At 41.9% G+C, this 12355-nt stretch overlaps 1 long non-coding RNA gene and 1 other non-coding gene across 4 annotated transcripts in view; one reads left to right on the top strand and one right to left on the bottom strand.

Moving 5' to 3' along the window:
- Positions 1-12355, bottom strand: part of LOC135318971 (uncharacterized) — a 144418-nt gene that overhangs the window by 42832 nt on the left and 89231 nt on the right. The gene's annotated exons all lie outside the window — the stretch shown is intronic.
- On the top strand, positions 11261-11333 carry TRNAS-AGA (transfer RNA serine (anticodon AGA)). Its single transcript has one exon. It is a non-coding gene; the product is annotated as a tRNA-Ser (tRNA).

Below are 12355 nucleotides of genomic sequence, written 5' to 3'. Positions count from 1 at the left end.
TCAACTCTGTTTTCCTTGGCATTGTCATTTGGCAAAACAGCTGGTGACACCTCAGACACCATTGCCTTGGATGCTTGGCACCTGTCAACCTAAAATGCTTCCTGCATTCTTGAGAGCAGGCTTCTTCTTGGGTGCCATCATTCCCACAACGCTCCCACATAACTGGATGCTGTCACCTCAGACAAAAGCCTTGCATTCTTGGCAGTGCTCACCAATAAGGAATCAGGCAATGGGTATGCAATTTGGATACATCACAGGGCTGATCCTGGATCCTCTTTAACACCTTCCTAAGTAGTGATTCATCGTGATCATACTCAGCCAGTTGTTTAGAGAACAAGAAGGTTCTTTACAGCACCACTGGCAATATCATGCCTCAGGCTCCAAAGCCAGCTGTATACAGAGTTTAGCAAATTACTAGGATGTGACAGAGTTTAAAGCGTTTGACTTTGTCTAGCTTAACAGATAAGTCCTACTTAGTGCTGGGCACATGGTGGGGACCTAATTTACTTGAGTTGTTCAGAAGCTGGGTTTCTGAATCTTCTTTGGCGGCCAGCCTTTCCCTTCTTCCAAACAGAGAGGCTGCCTGCTGTTGTGATCAGGAGTGCAGACTGCAGCCAGACTGCCTGAAGTTACAGCCTGGTTTGATTTGCGGAAAGCTGTTTAACCTCTCTGTAACTCATCTACAAAATAGGGGTAATAATAGCAAGGATTCAAGAAATACTGCCTTAAAGGGCTCAGTATATTTCTGGCACATAATAAGCACATGGTAATAATAACTTGACTGGCTCTGCACTAAAATCTGATTTCTCTTCCTAGTTGTTCTCTTATTGCCATTCCATCTATTTTATCCCAATTATGGGCCAAATAAGGATGTGTTGGCCTAGGCTCGCCAGGCATACGCTCTGTCTTCCGTCTACCTGGTCTACCACACATATCCTGAAATAGGGCCTTTCTGGAGGATTATTAACATACAACTTACATTAGTTTCAGGTGTAACATAATGATTAGACATCTGTATACACTGTGAAATGATAATAAGTCTAGTTATCATCTGTCACCATACGAAGTTACAAAACTAGTGTTTTTCTTGTGTTGAGAATTTTTAAGATCTACTTTCTTTTAAGGTTTGCTTATTTACTTTCAAGTTTGCAAGACAATGTTATTGACTCTATGCTGTACATTACACCCCCTGACCTGTTTATTTTATGACTGGAAGTTTGTACCTCTTGATCCCCCTGATGCATTTCACCTGCCCCCCCTCCCCCCCGACAACCACCAAATCACTTTTTTATTTGTTCCTGGTCAAGCTGTAAGCTTGAGCTAGCTTACACCTCAAAACTCTCCTACCCAACTACTATTTTATAATATAAGGTCTTGCCTCCACTACCTCTCTAAACTCATCCTCCTATCCCTCTCTCCCTTGCTCACTCTACTCCAACCACCTGGTTGCTTGCTGTCCCTTAAATGCACCACATGGCTCCTAACACGGGGCCTTTACCTTTGTCCTTCTGCCTAGAAAACTCCCCCTGCCCGGGAGCGTGGCTTGAGCCCTCACTGCCTTCTTGCCTTTGCGCAAATGTCGCTTTATCAGTTAGGCCTTCCCTGAACACCACATATAAAACACACCTCACACCCTCAACTCCCAGTCCTCTTTACCCTGCTTTATTTTCTTCCCAGTACTTATCACTATCTGTCAGATCATATGTTTATTCACTTATCAATTGTCTATTTCTCTCCATTCCCATTCCCAATGGAATTTCCCTGCCTACACGTATCACCGAGGAGAAAGGTATTTTATCGTGTGTACTAATAGCATGTTGGAACAGGACTTGGCGCAGCTCCTCAGTCTCCTCTAAGTCCTCCTTTTTAAAATCAAATGTAACTTTAAAAAAAGTGATGCAATAGTTCAGTCTTCCCAAATAAGGCAAAACAATATTTAATTGTCTTATGCATATATGGTCTAGTACAGCCACTCTCTTGTCTTTCGCCAATAGTTAAACAAGAGGCTGGAGGAATACGGACCGACAATGCTGGGGAGGGATGATGCGACCTAAATGGCAGCAGGGGGCACGGGGCTGAGAGGAGGCACTGACGAGGTGTTTAGAAAGCAAAATCCAGACAACTTGTTGAATGACTGGATGTGGGAAATGAGAGAGCAGAAGTCTAGGACAACTCCCCGGATTCTGAGCAACCAGGTGAGTGATTTTACAGGCGGCAGACCGAAGAAGTGCGCAAAGCTACGTGAGTGGATGGGGTAAGCGTGTTAGGCTTGGGTGGGATGGTTCCACAAGACATCTAGACGGAGCTCTCCAGGGCACCGCCCAGAACTGGGGGCAGATCAGAATTGGAGAGATAGTCATGTTCTGCACAAAGTGTGTGTGTGTGTGTGTGTGTGTGTGTGTGTGTGGAGGGGGGATAGAAGAAATACAGGGAATTGCATGTTCTTGAACGATAATTATAAAAGCTTTCACTTGAGTGCCTTCGGTGTGCAAGAACTGATTGGGAGTAATAGAGACTAGTTTGAGCTACTTTAAACAAAATGACGGCATAGATAAAACTACGAGGGCGTGTCACAGGCCCAAGGGCAGGGATACAATTGTCTCAGCAATGAACTGGAGCCAGGGAGGACCATACCATCAGGATTTTTGTCATCTCTTGTCTCCAGACTTTTTTGTGCCTCTGCTCCCTGCTTCATTATTCTCTCTCCAAGTGTTTTTCCCAAGCTACAAGGATGTTCGTACTTCTGGAGTTAATATCACCTCCACTTAACACACAGGGCAGAGACTAAAAATGGAATTATATAGTGCTAATACTGAATCCCAAGGAAAGGTACTCACTGGCTAGCTTGATAGGGCAGAAAACCGGGACCAAATAACCGTGGAGAGGGCTCAGAAGGGATGGACAGTTCCATGAAAAGGTAGCAGCAGGGAAGACAAGCCAAGGTATCCACACACACAAGTTTCTTATTTAACCTTAGAATGACACTGTGAGGTACTTCTTACTACTATCCTTTATACTGTAAATGCTCTGAAGGCAAAGACCATGTCTATTCATTCACCGCTGTATCCCCAGCCCCTAGCACGATGCCCAGCTCATGCTTCATAAACACAGTTGGTGTCAATGAGCAATTGAATGGATGAGTCTCAATTTTACATTTGAGGAAACTCAAGATCAGGGAAGCTCAATCACCTTCCCGGGTGACACAGCAAAGGAGCAGAAAGCAGACTCAAATCCAAATCTAGTCTGCTTCAGACCTTGCGCTATTAACCGAAAAAACTCACTTCTGGTGAGGCATTCACTGCTGCCTAGAAGTCTGAATTTCCTCGGGAAATGAAGTTTCCAGATACTGAGACAGCTGTATCCCAGTGAGCAGGCAGGACGCTGGCCGGGGACGGGCCCGGGCCCGTGCTGGGATGGGCACGGGCACGCTCACAGAAGTCTCCGTGCACTGCAGCGAGTGCCCCTGACGGGTGCCAGTAACGCAGAGCAGTGACAGCAGGAGACGGGGAGGGTGTGCGGGCACATCATCCTAGGTGGCTCTGTCTCACAACTAAAACTTCCGGCTGGAAAAGGCCCCAGGTGCGTCTCTGCCCACAGGTCCAAAGAGCAGAGCAAGATGATTTTAGACTCTTCAAGAGGGCTGCACAGCTCTCAGTCCTCGTAGTACAAGAATTCCAATCCCCCAACTCAGAAGCATTTCTCAGCACGTATTATTTCTACCATGGTAGGTGTTTAGACAGTAGGGTAAGGTGATCATGTTTTCTAAGCCTGACAACACGTGAACTGACAAAAGATTTTTTTCTTCCTTTGTTTCTTTATTTACATAAATAAGGATAAACTGGATCAAACATAATTATGTATTTAACAATCATCTCTTGCCTGCATTCCTGCAATAGCTTCATAACTGGTCTCCCCAAGTCGACCTTTGGCCCCTCACAGTCTATTCTCAACATAAGTGGGTAGAAAGAAGCTTTCAAAAAGGAATTCAGGTCACCCCTCTGTTCTAAACCTGACATTAACTCCCCATCTCATTAAAATAAAAGCCAACATCTAAGGCCTAAAGGTGTGGACCACACATTCCGAGCATTCTCCCTCCCACTCACTCTGCTCCAGCCACACTGGCCTCCCAGCTGCTCGCTGAACTTGCCAGGCACATTCTACCTTGGGGCCCTTGCACTGGTCGATTCCTTGATTGAATGAATAAAAAGAACAAAATCACTTTATCAGTAAGAATTTAAAATATATGATACAGAACTATAGTTCCCACTGTCTTAAAATCTCGCTGGGTTGACAAAACATTTCACATTTTAAATAATTAGATCAATGTAAGACTGGGGGCCAAGTTGTAGGCCTAGGACTATAGATGTTACATAAGTGGAGAAAAGAAAAGAAAGTAGTAAACAAAGAAATTAAATATGGTGTGGATTTTTAAAAGTAATAATCATAATGATAATATTAATGAATATACTATAGAGTTTATCACAAGCTTTTACAAATTTTCCATTTTATCCTCACAAAGTCTGTTGAAGTAAGTAAAGTGTATGTTATCACCCCATTTTATAGAAGCGATAGCTGAGTAAGGGGAGTTTATATAGTTTATCCAGCGTATACAACTAGGAAAGGGTGGAGGACAAACACAGATCTCCTGACGCTAAATTATTCACTAATTTGTTAATCGATCCAACAAATATTCTGAGTATCTGTGATGTGCCAGGCATTGTTCTAGGTATGTGCAACACAGCAGTAAATAAAACAGATACAGCTCTGTCCTTAAAGAGCTTATATACCAGGGTGGGGGAGAGACACACATACCATAACAGCAGTATCACAACAGGTAAGTAAATTATATAGTGTGTTGGACCGTGATAAGTGCCATGGAAAAATAAAGCAAAGGGAAACGAAACTGAGAGTGCTGGAAAGGCAATGTGATATTAAACAGTGGCCACAGAAGGTCTTATTATTTTAAATTTATTTTAAAATTTTTATTAAGATGTAATTTACATAGGCTAAAATTTAATCTTTTTAGTATACAGCCCTGCAGGCTTTGACAAATGCAAATAGCTGTATAACCACCACCATAATCAAGATATAGAACAGTCCCATTATCAAAAAATATAACCTCCATGTCCCTTTGTAGTCAAGCGCTCCCCCCAGCTCCAGACTCTGGCAACAACTGATCTGATTTCTGTCCCTATAGCTTCATCTTTTCCAGAACGTCATATAGATGCAATTACAGAGAATTCAGCCTTCTGAGCCTGGCTTCTCTCACTTTGCAAAATGGATCAGATATTCATCAATTGTATTGTGCATCACTCTGAATATATGAACATATCAGTTTTTGTTTGAATGGATAATTCACTGAGTGTGTTTGATACTTTTTCACCTGTTCCTTTTGTGATGGTCCAGCACATATCAGCTCCTGTGAATATTTCTTGGGTATAAGAATTAAAGCATATGAGACTGTTTTCAAATTGGCTAAGAGCTAAAGCGCAGTCCTCTGTCATGGGCTTGGTGTAGATGTGGGTTAGAGCAGCCAACCTCTGAGTTTCTTAGGGCGGAGGTCACAGAATCTGTATTTAAATTAATATATAAAAGGCCCTCTCTTCACTACCATTCGCAAAATAGACATCGTAGCCTGTTTTATCACTCACGTTGCTGTTTGACAAATAGCTTCGCCTAGGCCCCAGATTGCTGGGTTGTGGCACTAACAGGTGAGGGCACCAGTCCTACAGCAGGCAGGATCTGAATTTGGCCGGCATGAACCTGACTCAGCCTCCCTCTGGCTTTACATACAGCCCTGAGGTGGGTTGGGTTTTGCTATTCCAGCCACTGGCAGCCTTGAGCAACTTGCAGGAGACAGAAGCAGCTGAACTTGAAAGCTTAGCTTTACATGCAGGTAGAGGCAGTTTTTAAAGCTGCAGAATATACCTCAGTCAGCTGATGTCTCCCTGTCATTTAAACCAATCTGAACCACCCAGACCTACCTGTCCATAAGAATTCTAAGGGGTAGGAGGGCAAGAGGCAGTGAAGTCCATAAATCCATAATCCATTAGAGGTTGCTGGGACTCTGGCTTCTTTATGAAAGAGAAGAGACAGAAGGATTTTTCTATCTATAAAGCCCCAAAAGAATCCATGGTCTTAATATTTGGGAAGAGTAAGCCTTCCTGTTGAGGGTGAGTGGCTGCGAACCACATACAACCAGGAAAGGGCTTCCAAAGGCTAGAGTGTAACCAGGTGAAGAAAGGTTATAGATTTTAAAAGCAGGATAAATACAACATTGACCCCCTTACTGGCAGTGGATCAAACACAGTGTGAATGCAAGAAAAAGGAGACAATTGATGCACCCTGCAGGCAAACCTAGGACCTAGGCTCTGAGCTGCTGGGGCAAAAATAAACGTTCTCATCTGAGGATGCTATATCCATTATGAATAGAGTTTGTGTCATTATCATCATCGTCATCATCACCATAAATAGCATCAAGATTGTTGGCATCATAATTACCTTTAATCAGTGTTTCCCAGCAGCCAGCTGGGCCAAAACCAAGACCCTCTTCCAAGCAGACCTATCACAGGGCACTTTGTACAGTATTTGATGCTCGGAGATGCTGATTAATCCCGAGTACATCTGACTTACGGTTTTAGCTCTCAGAACAAAATTATGAAGAGCAACCTTCATGATGATGGTATCATCCATAAAAGAGATGTAAAAAATACAGTATTCCAATCAAATGCAAATCAAGATATCTTTTTTTTTTTTTTTTTTTTTGGCAAAACCCCAGCAATTTCTACCTCTTACTGAATGGCTATTTTGTTCCAGGCACTTGACTTAATTCTTTTAAGCTTTATAACAACCCCCATGGAGAAAATTCCTCACATTTACAGAAATATTATGTCATTTAACTAGTAAGTGGCAGAGGTAGGATTCAAACCCAGATCTATCAGATTCCAAGTTTTATGCTCTCAATCACTCTAAACAACTTGGCTATAGATTTTGTTTTAGTTTTTAGGAAGAAGTCATTAAACATACTTCTTTAAGAGTCCCACGCTTGGTCTACTCTGAATTCCTCTCTGTGGACCCGACTTAGGAAATGAGTGCGAGAAAGGCCCTTGCAGAAGTCTGGGCTAATAGCTTCTTCTCTTATAGCAAAGGTCCCACTCTCCACAGTATAGCTGCCTGTCAAGCCACATGCATCTCAGAAATCAGTGGAATGTCATGTTTGAACATCTGAAAAAGCTCACTACTGGTCTCCCTCAGCCAGGGGTCCTGGACCCTCAGGGAGCAGATTCTGCTCCCAGTGTCTTTGACCCGCACAAAACTAGGGGCAGGGAGTGGAGCGGTTGGGTTAGAGTACAAGGTCAATCCAGAGACCTTAGTTACCCTATAATAATTACATTAAATAATTACTCTCTCTGCCTTTTGCAATTATCTTGCTAAAGTGGTGACCGAGTGTCCCTAAATCAAGACACCAGTCCCCAAGGAGGACAACTTCCCACTGAAGAAGAAGTAAGGCCCTGCAGAGGTGGCTTTTCCCCAGATCCCACTTTTCTGTCCTTCCTCTTAGAGTCCAAATGCTCAGAGGCGATCTAAACTGAGCAGTCCCAGAAGACCCAGGCTCTGAAGCCTAATCAGCGCCAGAGGCAAGGAATTAGCACATGGGTGGAGTGACTTTATCTACAATACGTAAAATAAACACAACTAATTTAAAAGGGAAAACAAAATTATCCTAGATAACGGCAACAATCAATAAAATTAATTAAACCACAATTAATTAAATCTAAGCCCCATAGCTATAACTCATAGAGATCCTGGATTTATTTTTCCCTAGTGCTATTCGAAGATGTCATCCTAGGCAGCCCAAGATACAATTTTTATCAATTTTCTCCTCATTCATAAGGCATGAAAAATCAGCTTTACTGGATATTTAGAGCAAGTCTGTCCCTGGTTAAAACGTAATGATTTGGGGAAGAGGGTGGATAGGTGTATATACACATCTATGTACTTGTGTAAATGTGTGCACATGCATGCACACGGTATCCTAGGTAATCCCAGATGGCAAATCCTCAATACCCTTCTAAACGGGAGAGTGCCAAGATTGTTAGAAGGGAGTGATGGAAAATTCCAGGCTCATAAATCATCCCAAGCCAATATAATTTCATTGAAGACACTTTCATTGAAGACACAAGTACTGGGTCTTGCATATTATTGCTTTTCAATAATGTATTTTAACTGTGGGTGGGAGTATGCGTAGAGAGGAGTGAGCGTCTGGCGGGGTGGGGATGGGGGTGGGGCGGGTAAAAGTGATGCATACACAAATCTTCAGCAGTTTTCCTGATACCCAGACCCCAGGCCAAGCTTCAATCCGGATCTGACTTCCATGATTCTATTTCATACAATCTTGGACTGCTTCATCATTGGAAGCACATCCACACAAAGAAAAGGGTCATGGGAACATAGCAAGTCCACAAAAAATGCTCACTGAAGTAGCATGAATCGCTGAGTCACTGGAGTGAAGAAATTAGTCTGGTTACTTTAAATTCATACTTAACAATGGACTCCCTTTTGAAAAAAACTTCTTAAGTTATTCTCTTTGTTACCAAACTTGGTTCAAATGCTTACAAATGATTCCAAAAATCAAATTCATGCTTTATTGGCCAGTATTTTCACCTATCAAATGTTATTTAAAAGCATGTAATGCTCTTAATGCTTTGAAGAAAGAGTTCCCATTAACATTTTGAGCATATATATGTATATGGGAAACTACTTTGATTACACCATTTCTAGGTTGTTTTAAGGAAAAAAAATCTCCTGCCTTACTTAATAATCATGCCTTGCAAATTGTCAGAATACAAATTCTAGATCATCTAGCGAATCATAGAGCTACAGAGCTAACCCAAGTTCCTTCCTCTTCAGCCAGGCTGATCTAGCCAGTAAGTTTCTAAATCCATCAGACAGCAACCTCTTCTTCATACTGTCATCACAATTATTGATATCGTGGCTGCAAAAATCACTTGTGCTTCTGAGACTCAGCCTTCAGAAATGGCCCTGAGTAGATTCCAGCAAGCATCTGGACACCCCAGATGGCACATCTCAGTTAGATCAGGACGGAGCAAGTCACTGAGTCTTCGTGTTACCGACCGAAAGCCTGGGTGCATCAGGAGGCGTCTCTCTGTGAGACTGCTGCTCTAGTACAAGAATCTTGAGACAGTAACAATGATGTGGGGAAAAGAGGAAGGGACCTGGGGGTGGGGGCACTCTCAGCTGGTGTGGCTAATGGTTCCATCTTCCCTGTGAACTTTTCATAATAGAAAATTTAAGCTCCTTTGAAAGCTGGGTTCCAACAGTTCAACTCAAATGGCCTCTGATTTTACCTAAGAAGAGAGAATGCTAGGAGGGAACAGGGTTAAGAACCATCTCCAAGAACCATCAGCCCCGAAACCTATTGATAACACTATACTAATCAGATTCAACTTGAAAATAAGAAGGAAAGGAAATAAAATATATTAAATTCTTATCATGTGGTCAACATTATCCTAATATTATTTCATTTAATTCTCACGAGTCTGACATTATCCTTATTTCATAAGTATGGAAAGAGACTCAGATTTAGAAAATTGCTCAAGGTAACCTAGGTGGTAGACGTTGGAGATGTAATACAAAAAACAATCAGTCTTCTGCAAAGTCAGTATTCTTCCTACTGCATCATATTATGAGCCAAAAATAGCACCGTAAATTGCTTTTAGAGAAAAGAGGCATTTAATAGACATCAGTGTCCTTGGATCAACTTTCAGGTATCAGCTCTAAGTTGAGTTCATTGAAAACCCCCAAAATAGGGGGTCCTAACAGTCCCAGCACAGTGAAAACATTTAGTTCCTGTGATAGGCACGGGCTCATTTAGGCCCTAAGCTAAGTCCTTTAAGGAATTCCCTTTGAACGTAACAGGAAGCTAAAGCAGACTACTTAAACTTGGAGAAGGTCCCCCTTGAATAGGATGAGATATGAAAACAAAACTCAGCTAGTATCCAGTGGAAAAACCAAAAGCTGGGACTTTTACAGACACAATTAAAGTTGTTTTTAATATTCTAAGGTATTGCTTACCCCTCAAGACAATCAATCTGCTGAGTGCACAAGCTTCACAAAATGGACCTAAAATCGAAGAGTCTGGTAGTTCCTGAGAACTGAGAGCTGTGTAGATGTGGGATGTGCAGAGGGTAAAGAGATGAGTAGAACAGAGCAAGAAGAGGGTCCAGACCCAGGGAAATGGTACAGCTGAGATCATACCCTCGCTCATGACTCTGGGCCTCTGCTTCACTGAACTAAACCACCTTTCAGGACCCATGCAGGCAAAATCCTCTGCAGAGACTATCAACTAGATCCTTAGAAATCATCATTTTGGTTCCTTTCCAAATAGTGTTTGGGCCTCTGGTAGGAACATAACTGGTCTCCAGAATTACAGCTGAAATGACCTGATATTTGTCCACTTATACCCTGACACTAGGAACACTTTGTGGTTATTTTAGAGGGAAAACTGAAGCGTCGGGAAGTGAGGAAACTTACTGAAGAACACAAATGAAACTATGTTTTAGTTGCACAACTCTGTGAATATCCTAAAAATCACTGAATTATACACTTTAAAAGGCTGGATTTTATGGTATGTTTATGTTTCAATAAAACTGTTATTAAAAAAAATCATGACATCTTCTGGGGCAATGCTTTTGACAGATAAGTAGGATTTCTGCCTACTGTTAGCTCCTAATTTATTTTGATCAAACATGGTTGAGCGCTTCCTATGTGTAAGACACTGTGATAGATGTTATAAGATACTTTAAAAGGGTCTTGCAATAATTATATGGTTACTAAGCATTTATTATACGCCAAGTAGGTACTAAGGAATTTCACAAATTACCTTAAGTAATCTCCACCAGTGAGGTATGTATTGTTATTCCTACCTAATAAAACACCTGACAGGTAGGTGTTATAAATATTGGAAAACTGAGGCTCAGAGGATTAGCTCATTGCTCCTGGAGCACAACGAGCAAAAGGCAGAGCTGAAATTTGAACTCATATCTCTCTGACTCCTAAGCCTATACTTTTATCTAGTACACTCTGCACATCAGAAGAGGAAGAGAGACCTGAACACAAAGAATACAAAAGAGTGAGTGGCAGAGCTGAAAGCAGAGAAATTATGGAACTAGTTTCAAAGTTCTAAACTAGGATCCTGAAGTTGTGGTGCAAGGATGGCTTTAAAAATCTATTTCAGGGGGGAGGGTATAGCTCAGTGGTAGAGCACATGCCTAGAATGCATGAGGTTCTGGGTTCATTCCCCAGTACCTCCGTTAAAAAGTAAATAAAAATAAATAAACCTAATTACCCCCCCCTAAAATAAATAAAAACAAAGTTAAAAAAAAATCTATTTCAGTGTGGAGTCTGGGGGTCTGAAAGTCCTCCTGCCACAAGAGTCATCTCCATGAAAACAAGCACAATTCCAAAAGGTGCATGCAACTGAAAATGACCATAATATCCAAGGGACAACACCACTTTCCAGGTGGTCGTCTTGGTCGTCTGGGACTCCCTGGCTATGAGAGCAGTGGTATATCCATTACCATTTTGCGAGCAGGTACTTTCTAAGTGTTAACTAAGTTCCAGACACTGTCTAGATGGTGTGGTGAATAAGATAAGATGGCTCCCCTAACGGAGTGCCCTAACAGGAATTGATTGTGCCCATAAATGTGGTATATGTGTGGTTAAGTGACAGGCTTTAGCAGCGGACAATCACAAGGTGTGATTCTGGACAAATTATTCCCAATTTCTCTATGCTTTCATTTCCTTATCTGTAAAATGAGAATGACAATAACACTGATCTCAGTGGGTTACTGTGAAGAATAGATATATAAGCATGTGAACACATCATGTCTAGAAGATTCTGGGCACTTGATGAATGACGGCTGCTATCTTCATCAGCATTAGAGCAGCATCATCACCTGGTGGAAAAGTACAGAGAAGCTGACCCTCCGTGCTTAATACAGCTTTCTCATTATTTTTGCTTCCCTCAGGCAATATATTTGACATCCTTTATGTATGTTAATGACATTTTCCCAAGGGTCTAGGGCCTAAGCTGCCAGATTACCAATGGATAGCAGAATGATGCAAGAAATTCCAAGAAGAAGGACCACGCTTAAGTTCACCCTGAACACTTCTGAAAACATTACTTTCAGGTATGGCCCGTTAACATATTTTTATAGCCTAGAAGAGAGCCTTCACGGGGCCAGAGGATATGGTTTTTCCTTTTCCTGGCTGATAACACTCTTTTTATTGCATTTTCATATATTTTGTTTTTGGGTGGAACTGACACTTCTAA

Source organism: Camelus dromedarius, chromosome 23 (genome assembly GCF_036321535.1).
Source record: "Camelus dromedarius isolate mCamDro1 chromosome 23, mCamDro1.pat, whole genome shotgun sequence".
In the NCBI taxonomy this organism is placed as follows: domain Eukaryota; kingdom Metazoa; phylum Chordata; class Mammalia; order Artiodactyla; family Camelidae; genus Camelus; species Camelus dromedarius.
Note: the sequence above shows the minus strand (reverse complement) of the source record. Positions and strands in the feature narration are given on the sequence as shown.